The sequence below is a fragment of the Cupressus sempervirens genome, chromosome 8 (genome assembly GCF_028749045.1).
Source record: "Cupressus sempervirens isolate cs-2001-9-10 chromosome 8, ASM2874904v1, whole genome shotgun sequence".
Taxonomy (NCBI): Eukaryota; Viridiplantae; Streptophyta; class Pinopsida; order Cupressales; family Cupressaceae; genus Cupressus; species Cupressus sempervirens.
In genome coordinates, this window is record NC_143125.1 from 527,707,118 (window position 1) to 527,734,938 (window position 27,821).

Below are 27,821 nucleotides of genomic sequence, written 5' to 3' on the forward strand. Positions count from 1 at the left end.
TGGAGTATCTTGACAACAGTGGAATTGGTGTTGTCTGAGCATGGATTTTGTGATATTTGATTTGTACCAATGAGACATCTGACACTGTACTGTCTCCCACAAGCTGCTCCATTGTCCCAAATTGCATCACTCACTGCTGCAAACAGATTTCCAGCTGGAAACTACTTTGCATTACTACTTGTGTTAGTAATGTAAACATAGAATAGTTTCTTTGGATACAGTCAGTGATTGCTCCTTCATGGTTTCCAATAGATTAAATGCTATATGAGCTCTGCTATAGTGGAGAATAATAAAAATTCAGAACTGTTATCTCTTGAGTTTTCATATTGTTTGCACATTCCTTTGGTCTTGTTACTATGTTCCCATGAGTGATTTCTTACAGTAGTATCCAAGCTTAAGACTTGGGTTACATGCTAACTATTTGACAAAATACTTCTAGCCCAAACTTGATCTCCTTGATCAGAGCAAGCAGGGATTATTACACTGTTCCTGATATCAGTTATTCTCATTTCAATTTTATGAGTTTCATTGGTACATTCAGCATTACAAATTTGATTCTCATATTTAGAATTGGCTTAGTTTGATGAATTTTTAGTACTGTCATTTCTTTCCAACATATTATCTAAAATTCAGACTAGAAGAATCACTTAAAAATCCCATAAGAAACTACATAACGGTGAGGGTTAGTCATTGTCAAATTGTTTGATGAAATATCAAACAACTAGATTGGAAAGGAAATTGGTGCTTATTGAAGCCATACCCAGTTGGGGTTATTACATAACATTGATCTTTATGCAATTTTGACAGTTTTCTTGACCACTTAGAACATTTTCATTGATTGTTCTATATGGCTCATTTGATATTCACTGTTTCAAATCACAGAGTAAGGTAGTTCATTTTCTTGTTTGAATACTTAGAAATTATTTGATATTACCTCGTTGAAAAGGCTTATTTGCCTTCCATTCTGAATGGATAGATCTGATATGTATCAGTCATTGTAAAGAAGTAAAAGTTGTGCTTTCATTTTCATAATCTAAATTGAGATAAGATTGATTTGTTCAGAAGGATTTTGAATTTCTTGTTTAAATGTAGACCTAAGTCTTTGAGTGTATATACAAAGTTCAACTAGTCATTGAACTAAGACATATCTTCCTCATGTATGTTGGTATTAAGGATAAAGGGACCTGCATGGCACATAGTCATTTAAAGACTTTTTGACATTTTGTTAGTAGGGGAGTAGTGAATGGTATAATCGTCCCATGTTGAGATTTTCACTATCTAGCCACTTGTCCTATTGACAAAGCATTTTGGGACATGTGATTCTCTATATGTTATCCTTGTTATTTAATTTTGACCAATGTAGGATTTAATTCAACGACAATCCAATTATATATTTGTGTTAAGTAATTGAAGGCTTCTACCAGTATTTATGGTTACATTTCATTTAGAAATTTGATTATATTACTATGAGTTTTCATTTCAAAAATTTCATTTTTCCACATATATTTTGCAAATAACTACAAGAAAAGGGGTTACAATTAGCACACAAGCACCTTTAGTCATCTGGTAGTAGGAGGAAAGGATGTATAATCCATTACATTTACAATTTCACCCTCTTTCTTGGGTCATATATTATATTCATGGGTCAATGGGTTTGACTCAAAAAATGTACAATTGAATCGTGATAGCAATATCACAATTTCACTTGCTGTGGAAAATATCTTAGGCTTATCTATTGATGAGCTCAACGGGCTTTCTAATGAATGGTTCATAAGGCACAACACTTGTTGTAGGTTTTGCAAATGGGATTCCAAGTAGAGTGGTTTAAACCATGGAGGAAACTCCATAGTTAAGCCTTCTTGAGCTGAAGTAGTACTGGAATGGTTGAGCCTTTGAGCAAGTCATGGTGCTTTATCTTTGTGAGCACTCCCTCGATGCAATGAGTGCAAAGTGTTCATTCATTCTCATGAGAAATGAGTCTGTGTGAACTACTATGCATGAATCATGGTTCAATGAGTTTGACTCAAAAACTACACTGTTGAATCTTGATAGCAATATCAGAATTTGACTTGATGTGAAAAATATCTCCTACTTATCAATGATTTATGTGTCTTAAGTTTTAACATATTACTTCAATAATAAATACACCTTCAAAGTTCAGAGTTCAGACAATTCTGCTTTTCATCTTCCTACAACTTTTTCTTAACTTTTGCTATCTCTAGTCCCTTGTGGACATTAATATAATTTTCTTTTCTTTCTATACACAAGGTATGGTTTGACTGTTTTCTTTTGAGATTTTATCCTAAAGTTCATTTGGTAATGCTAAACTATATTGATATTTAAGCTTCCTTTGGAACTCAATGATTTCTTTTTGGAGGCTGATTTCTATTTACTTGTTCTGCCTGCAGTTTCCATCGTCTTCTTTCTCATGGGACATGACAATATTGTAGGCATAATCTTCTTGGTTAATTGGAACGTGCCTTTTGATCCAATGCATGTGGGATCCAATTTAAGTCCTTTGTATGATGATAACTTATAAAGTGGCTATAAACCCCAGATGTAGTTCCTTCAAACAAAGAGTAGCACAAGAAATTTATTAAGTTTTTCCATAATCTGTACAATATTTATTAATTATTGTGCATTATAGTCTTTATTAATTATTGTGCATTATGGAATATGTGTAAATGGTATTGCATCTGGTCCAATTGAAGGTATTACTAGAATGGGCATACTTTCACCCAAGGAATTCTTACGTGATCTTCAGAAAAACCAACCTCTTTATAAAGAAGGAGAAAAATGGGATGTTGCTATGGTGATCATCTATTTGGCATCTGACACTGGTTAGTATCTCTTGAACCTATCTAATAATCAATATTCAAATCTACAACTCTGGCCTCATGTTGATATTTGCCTACAAGTCTACAAAATAATGTTTGAATAATATAAGAGGGCATTTGTTGATTTCAAAGTACATCATTTCAAAGTACATCTCTTAAAACCATTTGACAATGGTCAAAGCTCTTGGTGCATAGCAACGAGAGTATAGCCATCGATTGTTCTTGTTCCTTAGGGGTGCCTGTATCAAGCAGCTCTGCTATAGTCATGATGCAACCATTAGTATTGGCAATCACTATTCTTCCATCTTCAATGGTAGCTAGATTATATAAGATGCTAATGCAAATTTCTGTAAAATCAACTTCATAGACAGTGAGGAGATGAACAATCTTGGAAACGACATTTGCTGACACCATTCTAGACTAATTTTCAGCATTTGTGGATAAATGATATAATGAGTTTAGAGCATCTTGTCTACATTGGTAGGAGTTTAGGAGTTTGAGCTTAGTAGTTTAATTAAGTAGTGGCTACTATATATTACATTAAGATTTCTTCTGGGAAGACAAGACTCTTTATTGTTATAGATTGAACATTGGGATTGGAGCTGCCTTGAGTAAGAGAGGTCTTAGGAGGATAGCTATTGACTATAGGATCATGAGGGTTTGCATTGGTGATTTTCTTGGTTGATTTAGCTGACTCACTCTACCTATTTTTATTTTTTTCCCACTTAGTATGACAGAATAGGAATTTATAGGAAGTTCACTTGATTTTCTCTAAGAAAACAAGCTAATTGGGTCTCATTTTTTCAAAGCTGTATGCGTTTTGTATTAGAAGTGGTAAAGCAGTCATCATTAATTTGTGTATGAATAGATAATCTCAAAGCCCTTAAAATAAATTGAAGCAGCATGCTTCTTGTGCAACATAAAACTGACATTATGAAATGAAGATGTTGGATTTGATTGGAAACAAGTTAGGAAGCAGTGCATGAAATGAAAAAAATCAATAAAAGGAATCAGAAAAATTGCATTTAAGAGAATATATATCAAGAAGATGAATTAGTCGTTGCTTATTTTGTGCAAAATGATACTCTAGGAATCAATTATTTCTCTGATGTATGGATCATACCCACATCAAGAGAGTTCTATAAGTGTCATGCCAATTGAATGAGAGGAGACGTGAAGCTCATCTAGACTCTAGTAACATCCTGGATAAAAAAATAGTGGACGGAACTGGAATTAACTCATTTGATTTTCTAGGTCATGAGGCATACCTTCTCTAACAAAATTTTAACCCACTTAGTACACCAGTACATAAATTTATGTGAGCTTTGTGGCAAGGTAAGCATATTTTATGATGATATTGTTGTAACTGCCACACAAGACAAGGGAGAAAAATGTGAATACAACAAGGGGGACAAGAAAAAAAAAATAAAAATTATATCAACTTGTGGAATCAATAACTACAGTTGTTTTCTAGGATTTACTTGGAACAAACACAAAAATACTCACTGCCAGTGTTGATCCATATGGAAATTTAGAGTTCTGAAAAAAAATAAGAACAAGCCTATTAGCTCAACTTCGTGTTCATAATTTTGCAATTACAACTCAAAATGACACCATTCAAAAAGTGCATCGGAAAGTTTCACCAATTATAACATAACAAAGAGGTGCAGAACTTTGATTGCCACACATCTCACACTATGTAACAACATGAGATGCATGGTTGTATGATTGATTGTGCAATTATCCATGTAGATCAAAATATAGACAAGGTGATTTGAGATAAATCAATCTCACACAATGAAGTTGATTTTTCATCAAGTTCTACCACCTCACCTTGCCCCTAAGACATTAGTCATTGATTCAAGATTAATCAATGATGGATCACAAAGATGCGCATTAACAGTAGTTGTGATGTTCTTTCTACTATCATCCACTCCCCAGTAGCTCCATGATCCATCTTCCTTATTGAAGAAAGCTGACCTTCAATTACCTTCTGTAAGGATGCAGATATAATTCCTCATTGTCAAGAATCTGTACTTGGATAGACCATCAAATAATAGCTGCTTACCTAAATTCAAAATCCCATACTCTGGGAAATGCTCCTCTTACCATAAGATGTGCTTCATCAGATATTTAGAAATATGCATATGCTAGTTGTGCCAAGGATTAAATGATGTCATGTTTTCACTACACTCTCAACTCTCAAGTTTGCATTCAATGTAATAAATTTAAAGTATCTAAAGGCTAAATAATAGTGTTCTCTTTAAGGGGAGCAAACAGTGTGAGGTGGAAAGGTCTTTAGTGTAAGTGTTTGTTAAAATTGCTCTTGGTGTTTCCTATTGTATTGCATTGCTTACCCTTGCTATCAGAAGTGGTTTTATAAGTTTTACAGACGATTTTTTTCAGTTATGTTTTCTCCATCTGGATTAGTTGAGTTTTCCTTTGCTGTTGAAGCCTTGAAGGTTCTTTTCAGCTACATTTTCTCCATGTGGAGAGAAGTGGACAAGTATTTTTAAACATGACCAACCCTTTTCTCCTTTGGTTTTGAGGAGTCTATCCATTCAGAGGCAATTTTCAACCATTAAATTTATTTGTTAATAACAAGGGTGGAGATTGCAGAGAGGTTTGCTCATGCCGACATATCTTCAAATTTGATGATTTATCTCACAAGTGTTTTGAATGAAAGCACTGCAACTGTTGCATGCAATGTGAACATATGGTCAGGGGTACAATATATTTTGCCTTTTTTGGGTGCTTTTGTTGCTGATTCATATTTGGGTAAGTACTGGAAAATCCTTGTTTCTTCTCTCATCTACCTACTTGTTAGTATTCTTTTCCTTCATAAAATCCTTTTCCTTAACGGTACAATTAATGGGTAGAGTAATTTGGAATAAAATTCCTTAACCAGTATTATCTACAGATTTAAGAGTTTTTGTGAATAAAGAAACTGAATATGCACTTGTTGGAAATTGAATCAGATGTCCATTTGCTTTCAAAGTAGCTGAATAAGTTTTCATTTTCTAGTGTTTTAACATGCCCAAGTAACACTTCATGCAATGCAACATGGCAGGGGCTAATCTTGGTGACTCTATCAGCCTCCCTCAGGAGTCTCAAACCCTCACTATGCAAGTATATGTCAGAGTTTTGCTCTAGACTCAAAACATCACATTTTAACATTGGTTTTTTTTTCTTCTCACTCTACTTGGTTTCTTCTCACTCTACTTGGTTGATGCTAAAAACTGTCCCAGGATCCCAGAAAAGAAAGCAAACATTTAATATGGATTGTGAAAATTTGATAGACTTAGATGATAAGTTTTGTGTTTTCAAACTAGGAATGGACCAAATTGGTCGTGGTTTAATATGAGGCTGAGGGGAATTTCAGAATGTTTGCCAAGTTTCCATTATAGGCATGCCAAACAAAAGGGATGTTGGATGCAATTTCAAATTCTAGTTCAGTAACAACATTTGGGAATAATGCTAGTTCAAATGCTTGGAGTTCTCAACTGTGTTTGTTTTGGGCCTATATGCTTGGGAGATTCCTTTTTGATGAAACTCATAGTCTTGTTTTTTCAAGTTTCTTAACAAAGCAACAATTGAAGATGAACTAGACTTTGAGTGCAAAATAGCACGCAATTGGAGACTTTGCACAGTACAACAGGTCGAAGAGGTAAAACTCCTCCTGGGCATATTACCCATTTGGATGGCATGTTTAATGTATGGCGTTGTCTTTGCACAATCCTCAACATTCTTCACAAAACAGGGCAGCACAATGGATAGAAAAATTGGCTGACATTTTGTGATCCCTTCAGCAAGTATGCAATGTTTCATGAACATATCTATAATCCTATTGCTCCCTGTCTACGACCGTATCTTTGTTCCAATTGCAAGAAGATTATCAGGGAATGAGAGGGGTATAACATTGCTCCAAAAGATAGGAATTGGTATGTTCATTTCTGCCATTTCAATGATTGTTGCTGCAGGGGTAGAAATTAAGAGAATCAATGCAACAAGGGATAGTGGACTCATAGACGTTCCCTCGGCAACAATCCCAATAAGTGTTTTTTGGCTACTTCCACAATATGTTCTTTTTGGCATGGATGATGTCTTTACAATGGTAGGAATGCAAGAGTACTTTTATGATCAGATGCTAGACATAATGAAAAGCTTGGGTATTGCTATTTATTTGAGTTTTTTAGGAGTTGGTAGTCTCCTCAGTAGTTTCCTCATTTTGATCATTGAGAAGGCTACTTGTGGAAAGCAGGAGCATTGATGGTTTGCAAACAACTTGAATAGATCTCATTTAGATTACTTTTATTGGCTTCTTGCTTCTTTGAGCTTACTCAATCTGGGCATGTTCATGACCTTTGCTAGCTGTTACAAGTACAAAGAGACTACATCTACTGACACAGAGAATGCTTCCTAGAAACTAACTTCATGTTATACCTATGAGGGGTGACACTACTGCTTCATGTTATTCCTAGAATGACTCTATTTTATGATGATAGTGTAAATATTTTGTTTCCATCAACCACATTCATATCATTGTTCAGTCTTTTTAAGCAAGAATGTTTACATTCTTTCCTCTACGATTGATAGAGAACATTTTATTAAACAGAATTTTACTATGAATTATTTCCTCTCGATTATTTGTTCTCTACATGAGTGCATTTTTTTCAACATATAATTGACTGAGAATAAATATATTTTCTTACAATTGTTCAATTGAACCCCTTCTTTAGGTCTAAGTGATAATTGAAAAGCTCATTATTTCTCTTAATTAGACTATTTGAGAGTTATTTTTTTATTCATAATCCTTATTAGGCTTAAGAGTACAAATTGTTGTTCATTTTTAACACCTAATTAAATTAGTTGAGTTATAACTTATTCAAAATGTCTAATTAATTTAGATGTAGATTGTAGAGTGCATGCACACATTGGTTAGGTTAGACATAAATAAATATGAGAGAAAAAATAATCAATTGCACAGCTGCTAGTGAACAACATTGGGTAGTAAGTGATTCTATAATTGTGCAAAAACCAAATCAACTGTATTTACTCTTACAAACATAAATAAATCTTGCATATTCATTAGATTCTTGGCATTTTTACGTCAAGTTCACCAAAATGGGGACTACAAAAAGGGGTTACATATCACATGATATTAAATGCGGGCCACAAAAAGCTAAATAGCATCGTGATGGCATCAAAAAACCCATAAAGACAAAATGTAGACAAGCACAAAAATTCAAGCAGTTAATTTTATGTTTGTTTTCTGTTGTTGGACTTGAGATTGACAATAGTTGCCTTTTCAGGTAATTTCAAAGCTTCATTTGATTCTTCGGCCATTTCTCCTCAGAAGACTGAAGGAAGAGGTAGAACAGAATCTCCCAAAGAAAAAATAAATAATCCTGTATGCAAATATGATGGAACATCAAAAATAGATACAAGAGCATTTAGTCAATAAAACACTTGAGGCCTACCTGCAGAGTAAGGTAGAGAGAGGTAGGGTAATGTGTTCTCTAATTTTAAAAAGTTATTTTGTAGAGCTCCTACATAAGTTGTGTTCCTTTATTAAATTGTACTATCAGCCATTTAGCCAGTCTTATTTTCTTGAATAGTAAAAGCTTGGTATGACTTCCTTCATCCATTTTAGGAACAAGTATCAGAACAAAGCTACAAAATTTGATGATTCAACTAAGAAAGAACTGCAATCATCCTGATCTGTTGGAATCACAGTTTGATCAATCAAGTAATGTTTTAATTAGTAATTAAGCTTGGTTGTTTTGAAACTAATTACTAGTGGGACAAATTGATTTAGTGTTATGTCTAACATTGAGCTTTCTCTTCAGTTGATTACCCACCAGTGGCTCAGTTGGTTCAGCAGTGTGGCAAATTTGGCTTGTTAGATAGACTTATATTGCATTTGAAAGATTGAAAACATAAGGTACCAATATCAATTTGCATTAGTTAACCTTCATTTTTACTGCGCCCTTAAGTTTCTTGTACTGATTTCAAGTAACACAGCAATCAAGAGAAGAGTTTGCTTGTTGTTCTCAAGTCTCTGATTTGGTCCTAGATATTTGTTAGATTTTTATTAGCATTCTAGAAGTAAAGTTTAGGTGCAATCATTGTCCCTTGTAACTCTTATTTGGTTTCCTTTGTACTGTATTTGTTTAGATTCCTAAAGGAGGGTTTAGTTTGTGGCATAGTAGGAGATAGTATGCTACAGTGACATTAGGAAGTTTCACTAAATCCATTAAATAGTACTGTCAGTTAGAAACTCAATTATATATATCTATTTAGAAGTTTACATAGATATTATCTTTATAGTTGAAGAATCAATCATGTGATATGTTCAGTGAGATTTAGACATTCACATGCTGCCCACTGCGCACAACCCAAAAAGCACTGAGTCTTGCATGTGCTCCTTTACAAGATGCCCACCTTCTCTTTATATGTTTAATGTATTGAAAAGTCTTCTAGTATAGGTGGGTCATTCTCTTGCAGTTTATTTTGAATCTTTTCTCTCTGAGAGAATGATGGAATGAGATATTAAAGTTGCAATAAAATCATGTTGTAGTGTTTCAAGGTACTGTTCTTCTTGTGTGTGTGTAATGTTTCACAATTTCATGATTCTGTAATCTACCTGTTTGGCCTAACTTTTTTGGTTTCTACAGTAGTATTTTTGCTCCAATAGTACGGACAAATGAATTGTGTCATCAGTATTTTGAAGCTTGTGTGCAAGTCTACAAAGAGATGGGTGTCAAGGTTATAGATTCATTACTACACTCAGGAATGGGCTCATCTTCAATCTTCAGAAGATTGAATATGAGCCCATTCCCGACTGTGGTAATGAATCTCAAAGCTCCTTCAGCCTGAGCATATCATGTCCTTCGGATGATCTTTTTGAAGCTGCTTCAACATTGTATCCTTCAGACTTTAGAAAAATTTATGTGATATGATTGTGAATGCTTTTCTGGAGATAAGTTTTACTCAATAAATTGTGAAGCGCATGGAATCTTCTATGATTAATCCAAAAAAATACATATGCCCCTTTATAAGTTAATTATTTGTTTGAGTATATATAATATATTTCTTGATAGTGTCTTTGGTTGATGTGCAGCATCAAGATTTGGGTTCTGGTATTTCTTCTGCAGTCACAATGAAGGATTGTATATTACTTACAGCTTGTGGAGTAGATGAGATTCTTCCTTAGAGTCCTGAATTTCTAGTTGATATCTTTACTTGATGTCTCACAACACCTATTAAAATTGTATTGTGATGGTATTATCTTATTCTCATACCTCTAATCATCTCATTCTTTTTACACATGATTGGGAAACTGCAATTTGTGATGTGCTAATGGCTAGCTCCTTTGCTGGGTACAACAACTGGACATATTAGGGAGTGAATTAATAGCATGGTTTCTCATACAAAATAAATTTAATATAGAGTTTTGGTAATGACTATTTATCTATCTTGTATCTTAAATTATTCTCATTTCCCTCAAATATGTGTCGCAATGGATATAGTGTTTACATGTATCATAATATTGAAACGATTCTCTGAGGCAGGAAAAAGTTGTTTACTATGCACAAATAGGTCACTTCTAATGGAATGGAACTTAAAAACATTGGGATACTAAAATTAGTGATCCTTTTATTCCTGTCACATGAAATTTTTGGTTTTTGCAATGTATGTTACTAGTTTTGGATTTCTATTTGCTAAACATGATTACATCTTTATCTAACAAGACATAAAGAATTACCAAAATGCTTGTCACCCATCCTTGTACAATGCTAATGATTCTTAGTTGGAGTAGTTCCAAGATAAGTCACCTCTTGGGAAGTCTTGATGCTTACCCCTTAGAGCATTGCCTGAATTGAAAAGTGACAAGTGGACCATTCATGCCCATGAGATGGTTTTCCACGATCCGCATTTCATGAATTATGGGTCAACAACTTTGATTCAAAAAACTATGCAGTTGAATCCTGCTATGGCATAATGTAAAAATTACCTTATTTGTCAACTTGATTTCTGTGTATGATTGATAATACATTAATAAATAGCAAATTAAGAGCTAAAATTCAAGCCATAGTATGCCGATTTCGCACACAAAAACTTGGCCTTATCTGTCCCAGCCAAAACATGGCGAGCTGACTTGGTGAGCAAGCTCGATGAGCGGACCTAAAGATTGACCTTGATGAGGCACTTTGGTGGGGTGACTTGATGACCGAACTCAAAGAGTCAACTTGGTGAGCATACTTGAACAGTTGACTTGGTGGGGCAAGTTGGCGAGCTGACTTAGCGAGTCCACTTGGTGAGGCAAGAGGTGAGTCAACTTGGTGAGCTGACTTGGTGAGTGAACTTAAAGACTAACCTTGATGAGGTGCTTTGGTGGGGTGACTTGATGAGCGAACTTAAAGAGTCAACTTTGTGAGCGTACTCGAACAATCGACTTGGTGACATGACTTGGTGGGCTGGCTTGGCGAGCTGACCTAGCATGCATACTTGAACAATAGACTTGGTGAGCTGATTGAAAGAGTCAACTCATTGAGGTGACTAGGTGGGAGTGACTTGGCGAGCTGACCTGGAGAGTAGACCTAGGGGATGGGCTTGGTGGGCTGACTTGGAGAGTTGACCTAGGGGGAAGACTTGGTGAGCGAACTTAAAGAGTTGACTTGGTGAGCGTACTTGAATTGTCAGCTTGGCGAGCTAACTATGGGAGTTGGCCTGGCAAGCTGATATGGCGAGTCGACTTAAAGTGGTGACTTGGTGGTGCAAGTTGGTGAGCTAACTTACCGAGGCCACTTGGTGAGGTGATTTTGTGAAGCAACTTGGTGAGACGACCTACTAAGTGTACTTAAAGATTGACCTTGATGAGGCACTTTGGTTGGGTGACTTGATGAGAAAACTTAAAGTGTCAACTTGGCATGTCGACCAAGTGAGTTTACATGGTGAGCGAGCTTAGAGAAGAAACTCTATGGGGCAAGGTGGTAAAACCACTGGGTGAGTAGACTTTGTGAGGTGACTTAATGAGTAAACTCATTGAGGTGACTGGGTGGGGGTGACTTGGTGAGCTAACCTGGAGAGTTGGCCTAGGGGGTGGACTTGGTGAGCGAACTTAGAGAGTTGACTTGGTGAGCATACTTCAATTGTCAGCTTTGCAAGCTGACTTGGGGAGTCAGCCTGGTGATCTAACATGGTGAGTGGGCTTAAAGTGGCAACTTGGTGGGGCAAGTTGGCTAGCCGACTTAGTGAGGCCACTTAGAGATGTGACATGGTGAGCTAACTTGGTGAGAAAGCTCGATGAGCGGACCTAAAGATTGACCTTGATGAGGCACTTTGGTAGGGTGACTTGATGAACGAACTCAAAGAGTCAACTTGGTAAGCATACTTGCACTAGTGCATTTGGGTTCATTTTTTGACCTTCATTGATCAAATTTTCGACCCAATTTTTGACCAAATTTGACCAACCCATTGGTCAAATTTTTTATGGTCAAAATTTTGACCAACTCACTGGTACATGATTTGTCTCAATCATATAACTAATTATATGTTTATCATATTAGTTACTATCAGTGTTTTTCAGGCATTCTGTAAAACAGTTCACATGCCTTGCGTATGATATGATATTTTGCATGCATCCTGCACTCTCACTCATCTGGCTAATGATGGATTACATAGAGTGATCTGAAACCATGATGCTAAAAAACACACAATCAAATCCAAAATGAACTTGCACTACAAATGGATTGTAGAAATCTAATATTGGTAAAATTGCATGCATGTCTACCAAGACAATAACAACTTAAATATATATTTGTCCTGGTAGACATGCATGCAAAATTAACAATATCAAATTTCCACAATCCATTTGTAATGCAAGTTCATTTTGGATTTGATTGTGTGTGTTTTTTAGCATCATGGTTTCAGATCACTCTCCGTAATCCATCATCAGCCGGATGAGAGAGTGCAGGATGCATGCAAAATGTCATATCATACGCAAGGCATGTGACTGTTTTATAGAATGCCTGAAAAAAAAATTTTAGCTACCTGTTGGTAGAAATTTCTACCTTCATTGGTCAAAATTTCTACCTTCATTGGTCAAAATTTGTGACCTTCATTAGTCAAAATTTCTACCTTCATTGGTCAAAATTTTTGACCTTCATTGGTCAAAATTTTCTACCATTATTGGTCGAAAGTTTGACCTTCATTGGTCAAAATTTCTACCTTTATTGGTCGAAATGTTTCTCTTCATTGGTCAAAATTTCTACCTTTATTGGTTGAAATTTTCTACCTTCATTGGTCAAAATTTTGACCAATTCCTGGCAGAACTTGCACCATGGCTATGGAGGTTTTTCGACCAACCAGAAGGTTGGTCAAAATTTTGATCGAAAAAATTCCGACCAATGGGTTGGTCAAATTTGGTCGAAGTTTGGTCAAAAATTGGGTCAAAATTTTGACTAATAATGGTTGAAAAATGGTCTCAAATGTACTAGTGAGTGGACCATCTAGGTACCACGCAGTCAGGTGGTAGTGCTTTTTCACTCTTATCATTTGAGATCTGTTTGAGACACCGTGGTTGATGCATTCTTTGTTGGCATCTATCTTCTTTCTGTTCATGGATTATGATGGTGGACACATATCCTTATATTGATGATTTGCATATGTTAGATAATGCTATCTTATGCTTTACTTTGCATGTTAGATTTCTTTTCTGCATATGATATGGTATGATTTAGGAGTGACATTCCTAATATTTCAATACCAATGATCTCTTCAGTGATTTGGAATGTTACACACGGAGGGATGGCTAGGACCCACGATGGTCTAATGATGCTATTTACAATTGGGAGGAATTGTGCACTTAGTTAGTTATGTTTGTGATGATGATGTTTCATGTATGACATGTGATTACATTTACCTTATTGCATCATGGATTAGAATAGGATGATGTACTTTATTTCACATATGTATATTCTTTTAAGCCTTTCATACCCTGTGGCATGTACAGTGGATGATTGAGCATTCAGAAATGTGATCAATAGACATTGGACTTTTCATTATTATTTCTTGTGGATGTAGTGTTAAATGGAATCATTAATATTAGTTGATTTAGATGTAATTCAATGTTAAGGAATCCTTAAAGAATGTAACTTGTTTGTATGTTTATGTTTACTTTCACTTGAATTGTTGCTATTGCTTCCGTTATCATGTGTATGATGTAGATGGTTTAACTTTCATGTTCAAAAAAAAAAAATGCTACCAAACTTAGTAAAACTTTAGGTTAATTCTTTGGATCCCTTGGTGAGGCGTTACAAAATGGCATAAATTGGTTGAATGCGTAACAAATTATAATAGATTTATTTTATAAGAAAATTGTTAGCAGAGAAATTTTTCATATGGGCTAACTTTGATATCAACTACATAAGTTGATTTAAATCCACACTCAATAATTTTGTTTATTCCTTATAAACTAGAGAGAAAAACTATATATTTGTCTTTTGCCTTGACTTCTTTGTAACCTACAATAAAATAAAAAATCTTTATAAATTAAATGAAAGATAGCTGAGATTTTTTTTTAAAAAAAAAGCTATCATAATATTTTGTTAATAAAACATAGATGAAAAAAGAGACAAAAACTCTATTTTTTAATCGTCAATAATCATTTTTTCTATAAAAGATATTTGAACCACAAGCAAGGCCAAATATATGCATTTTCCTATCAATTTGTTTTGCAAAAATTAAAAAAACAAATAATAAAGAAGTACAAAGTGGCAGATCATAAAGGAAATATTGCTTGTGCATCTCTAGAAAAAAAGATATATATAAATATGATAACAAATCCCGTACATGGAGGATTTTTTGAGAGATTACCTAGTCCCAATTCATCATATAATATTTGATGGATAGAAATTCATCACACATAGAATGCATAATATAGTTTTCAAAACTTTTGTTACCATCTCACCCTTTATCATATTTGGTATGGGATGGTATGATATATTTTCATGTCTTATAACATGCATACATGGATGATTTATTGGGAGATTTAGTTAGTCCCTCTAGATAGATTGTCCATGAATCTAATTATAGATCAAGCATTCAGATCTAAAATGTTAGTGATAAAACACCAACATGATCAAACTAAATTTTTATCAATAATATTTATGGATTGCATAAATTTGATTTTATTTGAAGCATAAATTTTTACAATGCATTTCAAAAGAAGAATTAATACAATGGTATCCGAACTTTTCTTGTTACATGTATTAGGTATGCAAACAACATAAGAATGTAAATGATCATGACCAAAGGTTATGTGGATGCAAAAAAACTTTCTATTGAGAATAGATTGAAGAAGCTAATCAAAGAGAGAGATTTTTGAGAGCATACAGGTATGACTAATATGCTTCAATCATTGTTTTGTCAATGATGTCAAACCTACTATTCGTTGGTAAGACAACTACTTATAAGATTTAAGTACTATCACTTATTTGATTGATGAAGAGGATTTGATCAAGAGATGTAACAATAGCACCTAAAGGAAAGATTGAGTTATGATTATGTAAAGGAGTACAAGAATCAATTAAGAAAGTGATAACATGATGTATTGATAATCTACTTAAGGTTACAAAGGTTGGTTAGACTAAGTAAGTTTAGAAGAACAAATTACACAAAGTTTGTCTACCAAGCATTATCAAGTGGATAGTAGGTGCCAAGAAAAGTCTATGCAAGCCAAGCAAAAAATTAGTTGGAGCCAAGTAAAAGTTCATTCTAGTGTATGCTGAGTAGAACAATGGATAACAAGTAAAATTTAGTTGATGTTGAGCACTAGTAAACTTTAGTTCATGCTGAGTGCTTTTTCAAAGGATTTCGAGCAACATAGTATGTGTCGAGCATAAGAAGTAAGATAATGTCAAGCTACTACATTATTTAAAAGATCATGAATTCGATGAATCTGAGTTGACAAGTTTGATTTATTGGATTATGTGAACCAGGTGGAAGATAAGATTAATGAGCTAGGCATCCTACCTAATCTATCCAAACCCTAAATTGGGTGATGAAGAATGAGTGGCAAAAGATCTTAATTTCCTATTTATAGGAATGGTTGGTCATGAAGTAATGTTGTCATGTTCAAGAACCCAAGGAAGGGAAGGAGTCAAGGGTTTTGCTTCATCAAGTGACCTAAGAGAAGAGTCTATAATGGTATGTTAAGTAAGAAGGCTTAAGGATATGAATGTATGAAGGGTGAACAAGTTATCAGAGCTGCAATGTATGAAGGCCAAGTAGAATGGAGGACTGAACAATGATCTATAATCTATAAATGGAGTTATAAGTTTTTATCAGATCAAAGCCTTACTATTACTCTCTAACAATAGTATCAGTCTAGGGTAAATCCTTTGGATTAAGATTGATCTAACAGTCATTTGTAAATATTTTAATCAGGTGACATTCCAAATGAAAGGTCTAAAGTCCTTTAACAAGGCTCACTCCTAACAGGGTGATTGAAATCCTTTAATAGGGTCACACTTAATAGTGTGTATTGTAACCTTTAACAGGGTTGGCCTTTCACATGGCATCACTTCAAAAGAGTTAAAAAGAGTAGCATGTTACTAGTAGTTTTTCCCAAATTGGGTTTCTACGTAAATCATTGTGTCAAATGTGCTAATGAATCTATCATGTTTCATGTTTACATTTCTACAGGTTGATTTGATAGTAACCTACAAGTTTTAAGTGATTTCATAATCTTATGGATGCATGCATGATGAAGGTAAATGTTTTATGGGTTCATTAAGCTGTGAAAAGTTTTATTTATACATCTGGACCTTGGATAACTAATTCACTCCCACCCCCTCTCAATTATTTTAAAGTACTCCAACACATTCTTGTTTCAATTTTTTAGAATAAGAGGGAGGGGGGGTTCAATTATCTAAGGTCCAAATGTACAAATAAAACCTTTCAGTGCTTAATAGATTCATGTCCATAAAACCATATCATGTATACATCTGTTAGAACATCAAATACCTTAACTTAGTAGGTCACTATCCTAGGTCAAAATAACTTTGCATAAATGTAAGGCATGAAATACAACAAACTCATTCACATAATTTGATACAAGGATTTTATGTGAAAACCCAATTTGGGAAAAACCACTAGTAACATGCTACCCATTTTCACTCTTCTGAAGTGATGTCTTGTTAAAGGCCAACCTTGTTAAAGATTACAATACACACTATTAAATGTGACATGCTTAAAGGATTTCAATGTGAGCCTTATGAGAGGACTTTAGAACATTCCATTAGAATGTCACTCGGTTAAAGGATTTACAAATGATTTTTAGGTCAACCTTAATCTAAAATATTTATTCAAACTAATATAGTTATTAGAAAGTTATCCAAAATACAACTCACTTCTAGATTATAGATCTTTAGTTTAGTCCTCCATTGTGCTTGGCATTCACACTCTTCATTTGTGAAAGCTTTTTCACCCTTTAAGCATTCATCCTCTTAATCATCCTTGCTTTGCATGCCAATTGTAGTCTCTTCTATTTGGCCACCATATGAAGTAACATCCTAGACTTCTTGTCTTCCTTAGGTTCTCACACATGAAAACCTTTTCTTCTAGCCTGATATCTCTATAAATAGAAAATTTAGGTATTTTTCTATTTAACCACTATCATCAATTTTAGGGTTAAGTAAGTTTTAATGAATCTAACCACTTTTCCATTTTAGTCCCTCTAGAAACTTCTCTTACAATCCTCTTTGACTTTGCCACAAAATGGTTTATCTTGAATTATGTGCCACTAGCTCATCATACTTATCTTCCACATGCTTCACACAATTCAGAATATCAAATTAGATGGCTCAAATTTGTCAAATATTTTATTTAACACTTTTTCTTGTCACTTAGTATCTATACTATTCACTTGTCAATAATAGTCTTTTGATGCTCGCCCAACACTAGGTTGCTCAGCATCAACTACTATTAGAAAAAATATAGTCCACCAACATAACTAAGAGTTTCGAGGGGGGGGAGTGGAGGGGGGCAGGTGTGAATCAGTTATCCAAAAATTAAAACATTTATCTTCTTTAAACAAAATTAACCATTCAACCAAAGTAAACAACAACCATAATAAGATGTGTATAAACAATTAAATTAGATATGTTAACTAGGGAAACCCTTGATTAAAGGAAAAATGCTAATGGGAACGATGTCCACAAGATGATGTACTAATTTAAATATTCCTTGTTAGATGATGAACCCTATTAGGAGTCTATTACAACATTTAGTACATATGAGTCCTTCTTAGGAGACTTTGAGTCCCTATTAGGAGATTCCAACCCTATTAGGAGATGTGCCAACCCTATTTGGAGTTGTAGTACAATGTATGCAAGATGAGCCCACTGCCTAAACATGCAATTTTAACTACAAGAAGAGCTCACTACTCAAACATGCAATTTACTTATATGTTATTCTTTCCTTTTTTCTATTAACTGAACCAAACACTATCAAACCTTGTAGACTAGGTCACAAACCATAGATCCAAATACCAAACCTCAGATCACACAATAGAACCTCGGCAATGAAGTTTCCTTCACTTCCAATCTACTCTGCTCAACTTTTCATTCCACTCTCTTTGCTGCTTACAATCACTTCTCATCAATATATATTCCCATTTTTTATAAAGGAAAATTTCCTTCCTTTATACTGAGTCCGTAAAACCATTCCCTGAGTCGACTGTTACACCTTCTCAATTATTTATTATAGGACCACATTAAGAACACATTACACTTAGTGATAAAATTAATCTTTTTCCTTTCAACTTGAATAATTTTCCATACATGTAATATAATGACAAGAAATCTTGACCACGTCATCATCAACATGTCTTCTACACATCCCCAACCTCAATTCTCAAAATAATAATTATGCTAAGAGATATAACAAGTTTACCAGAACATGCCTATGTAAACTCTATCTCATAACATACATCACCAAAACTTACATAACTTCTTCCAACATTAACTACATATACTAGATACACAAAAGTATCTTCCATAACCTTGGATAGTGAGAATACTCAACTAATCATCTATACTAGCTTGATCTTTCTATTATTCTTTTGTCAGATACAATAAAAGACTGTTATGTTGACATCAATGACAAACTCAGTCATGAATATAACATATCATCATAGTAACATATCTATAATGCTCCCCCATAGGAATATCATCAACATTTATGCTTCCAAAAATCTCCCCCTTTGGCATTAATGGCAACATAGATTAAAAATATCTAGTTCCAGGAATACCAACAAAACATTATTAATCTTTCTTTTCAAATCCTCTTCATCAATCTTTCTCCCCCATTGATATACCTCAATGTGCTTTCCATCAAACTGTGCTTTTTTCAAACACGCTATACTTCTTCTTTCCATGATGTTCTTCTTCATGCTCTTCTTCCCCATGATGTTTTTCATGTTGTACTTCTCCCCTATTGACATCAATGTTAAAAGTTTCAGCAACCATCAAACTCTAAAACAACTAATTCTTACTAGCTCAAGTGTCCAAAGAAACTATTCAAAACAACATCCAACAAGAGCCCTAGATGACTCTATCCATCAAAAATCCTCCCCCATATAGGAAGCATCAACATTCATTCTAGACAAACAATGGTGCTTTGTTACAATAGAATAATGCACTCTTATATCTTCTACTCTAATGTAGGAAGAGGCATAACCCCTAGCATACCTCGCAAATACTCAAAAGTCTCTTTGGGAAGAGGCTTAGTGAATATATCTGCAATCTACTCTTTAGTGCTCACATAATCCAATCTAATTTCTTTTTCTACAACTTTCTCTCTCAACATGTAATACCTGATAGAAATGTTCTTAGTCTTCAAATGAAACACTAGATACTTAAACATATTTATTGTTCTTGTATTGTCACAATGTATGAGAATAGGTTCATTGATTTCTATCCTTATATCCTTCAATATCTGCTTCATCCAAACAACTTGATTATAATTTTTTTTTGTTGCAACATATTCTACTTCTATTGTACTCTGTGAGGTATAATCTTGCTTCTTGCTTAGCCAAAAAACCAATCTTCCTCCAAGAAAGAAGGCTTCACCACTGGTGCTCTTTCTTTTATCTATACTACCTACCCAATCAGCATCAGTATAAGCATATAGAGTGAAATCATTAGACTTTTCATACCACAATCCAAACTTTGGTGTTCCTTTTAGATATCTAAATATCCTTTTGATTGCCAAATGTATTTCTCTAGGATTAGTTTGAAATCTTGTAATAATTTCAGCTGCATTTGCTATATCCAACCTTTTATAAGTTAGATATTGCAAACCTTCGATCATAGATTTGTACTTCTTCTGCTCGATAGTAGGTGTCTCATCCTTTTTACATAACTTGTGTTTGGTTACCATAGGTGTTCCAACAGGTTTACATGTTTATGAACTAAACTTTTTAGTAAATCCTTCAAGTACTTAGTCTAAGAAATGAATATTCCTTCTTTATTCTATACAATCTTTAGTCCTAGAAAATATTTCATTTCTCCAATCATACTCATTTAGAATTATTTCTTCATTTCTTATGCAAACTTTTCACTTTTCTCGTCATTTCCTCCAAATATGATATCATCAACAAATATTACCAAAATCACCAAAGCATCATCAATTTCTTTCCAATATAGATTACTATCTTTCATACCTTTTCTATATCAAATCTTTGTCAAATGCTTGTCCAACTTTGCATACCAAGTTTTAGGTGCTTGCTTCAAGCCATACAATGCTTTCTTCAATCTACATACTATGTCCTTGTTTTCTCTCAAAGGACATCCTTCAAGTTTCTCTATGCACACTTCTTCAAGTTCTCCATTTAGAAATGTTGAATTTACATCCATCTGATACACTTTAAATTTCTTACATGCTACATATGCTAAGAATAATCTTACTATTCTATTGTTTCCACAATAGTCCACTAAGATAACTGAAAGGGTGGGGGGGTTGAATCAATTATCCAATAGTTAAAACATTTATCTTCTTTAAAAAAACTTAACCATTTAACCAAAGTAAACAACAACCATAATAAGATGCACATAGATAATTACACCAGATATGTTGACTAGGGAAACCCTTGATCAGAGTGAAAACCCAGGTGGGAATGATGCCCACAAGATGATGTACTAATATAAATATTCTTTTTTGGAAGATGGACCCTATTAGGAGTCTATTACAAAATTTAGTACCTATGAGTCCCTATTAGAAGACTTTGAATCCCTGATAGGAGATTCCAACCCTATTAGGATTTGTAGTATGATGTATGCAAGAAGAGCCCACTGCCCAAACATGCAATTTCAACCACAAGTAGAGCTTGTTTCTCAAACATGTAATTTACTATTATGTTCTTCTTTCATTTTTTCTATCGACCGAGCCAATCACTATCAGACCTTGTAGACCAGGTCACAAACCTTAGATCACTCAGTAAAACCTCAGCAATGAAGTTTCCTTCACTTCCACTCTACTCTATTCAACTTCACATTCTACTCTCTCTACTGGTTAGAATTCCATACAATACCATACTTTAAGATAAAGGAAAATTTCATTCCTTTATACTTCTTCCAGACTTATCATTTCTTCTTTTAATGTTAACCACATACACTAGATACTTAGAAGTATCTCCCATAACCTTGGATAGTTAGAATAGCCAATTAGTCATTTATACCAATTTGATCTTTCCATTTTTCTTTTGTCAGATACCACATAAAACTACTATGTTGACATTAATGACAAACTCTCATGAATGTAACATATCTACAATACTCCCCCATTGGAATATCATCAGCATTCATGCTTCGAATAATCTCTCAAGATAGGTCTTATCATAGTATATTCCTTCTTGTTGTGAGTAACCTTTACATACCAATCTTGCTTTGTTCCTTACAACTTGTCCTTGTTAATTTATTTTGTTCCTAAATACCCATTTAGTTCCCATCACATTCTTGTCTACTAGTTTGGGGACCAATTCCCATGTCTCATTCTTTACTATTTAATCAAATTCTTCTTTCATAGCTTGTTTCCTATAATCATCTTTACATGCTTCATCTACATTCTTAGGTTCAACTTGAGATATCAAGCATAGTTCTTCATTGACTCTCCTTCTTTTCATCACACCTTTATCTCTGCTTCCAATGATCTTCTCAGATGGGTGATTCTTTATCATATTATTTCCTAAAGTAGGAGATACTATCTCAACTCTTGGCTCTACTAAATGTTCTAAGCTTTGCTCCTACCTTAGCTCTCCCTCATTCTGCAAATTATTGTTAGTCTTGAGAAATACTTCATCAATCCTTGGCTTAGTAACAACATCATCATATAAATTGCAATAAACTATTCTCTCTTGTATTATAAATTTATCATCAACTCTTACATTTATAGTTTCTATAATAGTCTTAGTTCTCTGATTATAACATCTATAAGCCTTGCTTTTCAATGAATAACCATGAAACATACCTTTATCACTTCTAGTATCAAACTTACCAATATCATCATCTCTTTTGATATAACACTTACTGCCATAAATTCTAAAATACTTAATTGTAGGTGAGTAAACAAACCATATTTCATAAGGGGTCATGTTTGTGTCTTTGCTAACTTGTACTCTATTTAGAGTGTAGACTAATGTATTCATAGCTTCTCTTCAAAAAAAACTTGGATACATCATTCTCAACTAACCTAGCTCTTGCAACTTCTATTACTAATATGTTCCTTCTCTCTACTATACCATTCTATTCAGAGGTTCTTAGAGCTGATAACTATCTTTTGATTCTATTTTCTTCACAAAACATGTTAAACTCATTTGAGGTAAATTCTCCTCCTCTATCTAATCTCAAAAATTTAATCTTCATGCCTGATCCATTCTCAACTCTATTCTTGAATATCTTGAAATTATCAAGTGCATCATATTTCTCTTTAAGAAATGCAACCCACATCATTCTAGAAAAGTCATTAACTAGAATCATGAAATACCTTTCACCATAGAATTCTTTAGTCTTTATATGACCACTGAGATTTGTGAGTACAATCTCCAATTTTTCTGTAGTAGTAAACTTCTTGTAGGGAAAATAAGTTCTATTATGCTTGGCCAAAACACACTTCTTGCAAATTGTATTAGAAGGTTTTACAATCTTAGGAAAATCTCTAACTGTAAACATACTACTAGTCTTCACAATGCTGTCAAATTTTATATGACAAAATCTCTTATGCCATAACCAACTTCCATCTACTTTTGCAACCAAACATGTCATTTCAGTAGGATTCAACTAAAATACATTACTTCTAAATTTGGTTCCTATTCCAATTACCTTTCCGTTTTTGTCTTTGACCATGCATATTTTCTCTATGAACTGCAATTGATAATGTTTGTCCACTAGTTGTCCAAAACTCAAAATATTGTGCTTCAAACCATCAACAAAATATATATCCTTAGTTTTACTTTTACCATCAAGAGTTATAGATCCAATATCTTTAACTTGGCATGATGCATTATTTCTAACTCTGACAATGCCTCCATCCTAACTTTTGAAGTCAAAAAACTTGTTCATATCACTAGTCATATGATGTGAACAACCACTATCAATTATCCAATTAGAATTCTTTTCAACTCAGGACAACAAAGCCACTTTCTCTGGATTTTCTTCTTTGATTGCTATAAATCCTATTTCATCATCAATAGAACTTATTGCTAGTTCATCAGTTTCATCTTCTTCATTTTCATATTAACACTCTCTATCTCTTCTAGGTTTGAAATTTCCTTTATACTCTTTCTCTCTTTTAGTACACCTAGATGCATAATGTCCAAATTCATTGCAACTCCAACATTTAAAGATTTTCTTACCATCTTTTTCTCTCCTTACCAGAAGGGCAACTCCTTCTTCAATCTTTCTATCCTCATTAGATTTGTTGCTGCTAGCAAAATCTCCTCTAGCACTTGTGCTCCTTGATAGAGTAGGTCAAATATTCAAGGCACTAGAAGTTGTTTCTATTCTAGTCAATTCTCTGGACTATCTAAGCTCATTCTCAACTACTTCAATTCTTCCAAGCAATGTCTCCTTTTTTAAATATTTGGTACAAGATATCAAAAACTATATCATTTGAATTGCTGGCTTAAATGGTGGTGTTAAACTCTTCGATATCTTCCATATCACCTCATCATCTTCTTTGGTTCCTCCTTGAGATCTAATACCTGTAGTGATTTCTGATATTCTACCTACATATGATCTTATAGATTCATCTTCCATCATTTTAGCATCTTAAATACACAAATTCAATTTTGTAGCCTCAACTTCTTAGAATGTTCATCACTTTCAAAACTAGTTTCCAAAGCTTTCCAAATCAAATGTGAAGTAACAAGTGACTTTACCTTATTGTACTCAATTTTAGGAAGTGCATTCAATAGTTCTTCTCTAGCTTTCACGTTGTACATTAAAAAATCTCTTTCATTGTTGGTACAAGATTCCAAATCTTTTTCAGAATTGATTGTCTTTGATGTTTTTGTCAAGGTCTAATATCCTGAACCCATATGCAATAGATGTGTATTCATCTTTTCCTTCCAGCTATCATAACTTGGTCCATTGAAATTTAGCCTATCTTTCCTAAACATTCTTTCCATAGATCTCCCAAAGTTGTTAAACTATATCTTCAAGGACCTGATGCTCTGATACCAATTGTTAGAAACAATAGTCCAACAAGAGAGGGTGGGGGGGTGGGTGGAATCAGTTATCCAACAATTAAAACATTTATCTTCTTTAGAAAAACTTAACCATTCAACCAAAGTAAACAACAACTATAATAATATGCACACATAGACAATTACACTAGATATGTTAACTACCATTGATAAAAGGGAAAACCTCAGTGGGAATGATGCCTGCAAGATGATGTACTAATATAAATATTCCTTGTTAGAGGATGGGTCCTGTTAGGAGTCTATTATAAAATTTAGTACATATGAGTCCCTATTAGGAGACTTTGAATCCTTGTTAGGAGATTCCAACCCTATTAGGAGTTGTGCCAACCTTGTTAGGAGTTGTAGTACAATGTATGCAAGATGAGCCCATTGCCCAAACATGCAATTTCAGCTATAGAAAGAGCTCACTGCTAAAAAATGTATTTTACTATTATGTTCTTCTTTCCTTTGTTTTGTTAACTAAACCAAACATGTTAGACCTTTTAGACCTGGTCATGAACTTTGGATCCAAATAGAAAACCTCAGATCACATAATAGTACATTGAAAATAAAGTTTCTTTCACTTCTACTCAACTTTGCATTATGCTCTCACCATTGCTTACAATCACTTCTCATCAATATATATTCTCATTTTTTGATGAAGGAAAATTTCCTTCTTTTATATTGAGTCCATGAAACAATTCCCTAAGTCGGTTGTTAGACCTTCTCAATTAATTATTATAGGACCACATTAAGAACACATTACACTTGGTGATAACATTAATCTTTTTCCTTGCAACATGAATAACTTTCTGTACACATAATATTATGATGAGTGAGCTTGACCACATCATCATCAACATGTCTTCTACACATCCTCAACTTTGATTCTCAGAATAAAAATTATGCTAAGAGATATAACAAGTTTACTAGAACATAGCTCTATAAACTCTATCTCATAACAAACATCACCAAAACTTACAAAACTTCTTCCAAACTTATCATTTCTTCTTTTAACATTATTTCATGCCCAAAATATAAGGGCAAAACACACACAATTTTTTTTTTTTTTAAATTTATAATAATAAGGTTCTCAAAGGTTTAAGAGTTTGATTCACGAGAATGCATCTACTCTGTTCATCTAAGTTCATGCTCGAGGGAAGAATTACTTTGATAAAGTTACATCCTCATCATTAAAATGGTATCAAAATTGATTCTTTATTATATTAATATAACCACAATGTATTAAGATTATTCTAATATCGATCGATGGAATATAAGAACAACTATTGCATGGCCTAGACATCAAGGAACTAATTACTACGTTATCATGAAATAAATTGTCTAACTACATACAAACTCAATTCTAAAACTAATTATAATTAGGTTGATGATCTATTGAGAAACGATGATAACGAAAATAAAATATATAGCTTCAAATTGAGTTAACTAGAATCCAAAACTAAATCCCCTATGACAATTTATAATTACAACATAACCATTAACTTTTCTTACCAAAGAGCACTAGAGTTACACTAATTAAACCTTTACTAACCACTTAATTTTAAATCTAAACTCATTGGAAATAAAACATTTCTAGGAGTAACAACAATATAATTAATTTAACTACGATTAGATAAAAACTAAAACAAGCTTTCATGACCTATCAATCTAACATTTTAATTTAAAAGTTATCTCCAACATACTTATATCAATCTAATTTATATTAATCTATCATTACAATTAAAATTCGAGACTAACGTTAATTCAAAAGGATCTATAAGTCAAACTAAACTTCTTCTTTTGAATAAAACTATTATAAATTTAGTACTACTCTTAATATGAAATATTAACAAATCTTAAAACTAACCAACACAAAACTATACTAACCTAAACTTCATACTAAATATTACTATCAAACTACACCACAATATAACTCTAATAATTAAGCAAAATTAGAATAGCATTATCTATCGATTTATGCTACATTAATATTAATGCTAACGAATCTACTACATTACTAACTATCAAAATAAAAGAATTACAATCTAAAACATACTATACTAAAAGAATTAATTATACTATTATATATATATATATATATATATATATATATATATATATATAACTAATTAAAATTTGAAACTAATAACAACTTTAATAGGAACTAACTTCAATATGCTAACACTAAAGCTAAATGATGAAAACTTAAACCAACTTAAATGAAAATTAAAAGAAAATATACTAACTATATTTAATATAACTAATCATCACAAAAACTAAAACTAACCTAAACATCTAATACTACTAACTAATACTAAACTGACAAACCTATTTCAAAACTAACTTACTATCTTAACAAGGTAACCTACACTAACCTCTCACTGACCCCTACCCACCAACCTAGCTCTATCACCATCATGCTTGGGCGAATTCCCAAGCATTGCTCACTGCCCCAAGCCTTCAAGTGCAGACTTGTCCCCCTTACCCCTTGCATGAGTGTGTTCAAGCATTTTATCTCGCGCAAGAAGGAAGTTTAAGAAAATCTGAATGGAGAGCAAGGTTAAAATGGAGTTCATAAATCCTTCCAACTGTCCACTCCTCACCAACGACTCAATCTCCAAGGCTCTGATAATACAGATTTAGATGCGCTGCCCAAGGAAGTGTAAGGCACTGAAAACGTGTGCTCTTTCTTCTTCTTTAGCTTGTGCACCATCCAAGGGGTAACCTTCTCTGCCATGCTTACATTGACCAAGGCATGATTTTCCTACTTTGCAATGCGTGATGCAAGTATGGCCACTCAATACTTCTCCCTGATGCTAAAGCTCTCCACGCTGATAGGGTGGGAGGGAGACTTTTGGAACCCATCATTCATTCTCGGTTGATGCACCCTTCAATGGAGAGATGTGCAATTCTCTTGGGTTCTCCTCCAACCACATTGAAGTGCAACCAGCTCTGCATTAGGCAGTGTCAGCATTAGTTATTGCGCCTAGGGATTTGCCTATGATTTAAGCTTGCCAAAATAATGATGATTGGATGCAAGTTGAGGAAATTCGATAGGCTAAGCTTATTCTATTGTCATTTATTATTTCATGTCTGATTGACTTCCAAATGAGACTTTCCTTTATGTTCAATTTCGAGACTACCCAATTGAAAGATGCTGATACGTACCTAGTTGTAAATTAATGAGATATTTTATTGTACTATGCCATTCTATGCTAGTATCTTGTTATTAG

The 27,821-nt window shown here is 33.7% G+C and overlaps 2 pseudogenes; both read left to right on the top strand.

The window, feature by feature from the left end:
* The window catches only part of LOC149543516 (uncharacterized), a 60,166-nt pseudogene extending 44,938 nt beyond the window's left edge, over positions 1 to 15,228 (top strand).
* LOC149543517 (protein NRT1/ PTR FAMILY 5.10-like) lies at positions 2,723 to 7,260 on the top strand (annotated as a pseudogene).
* Positions 15,229 to 27,821: the final 12,593 nt, after the last annotated feature.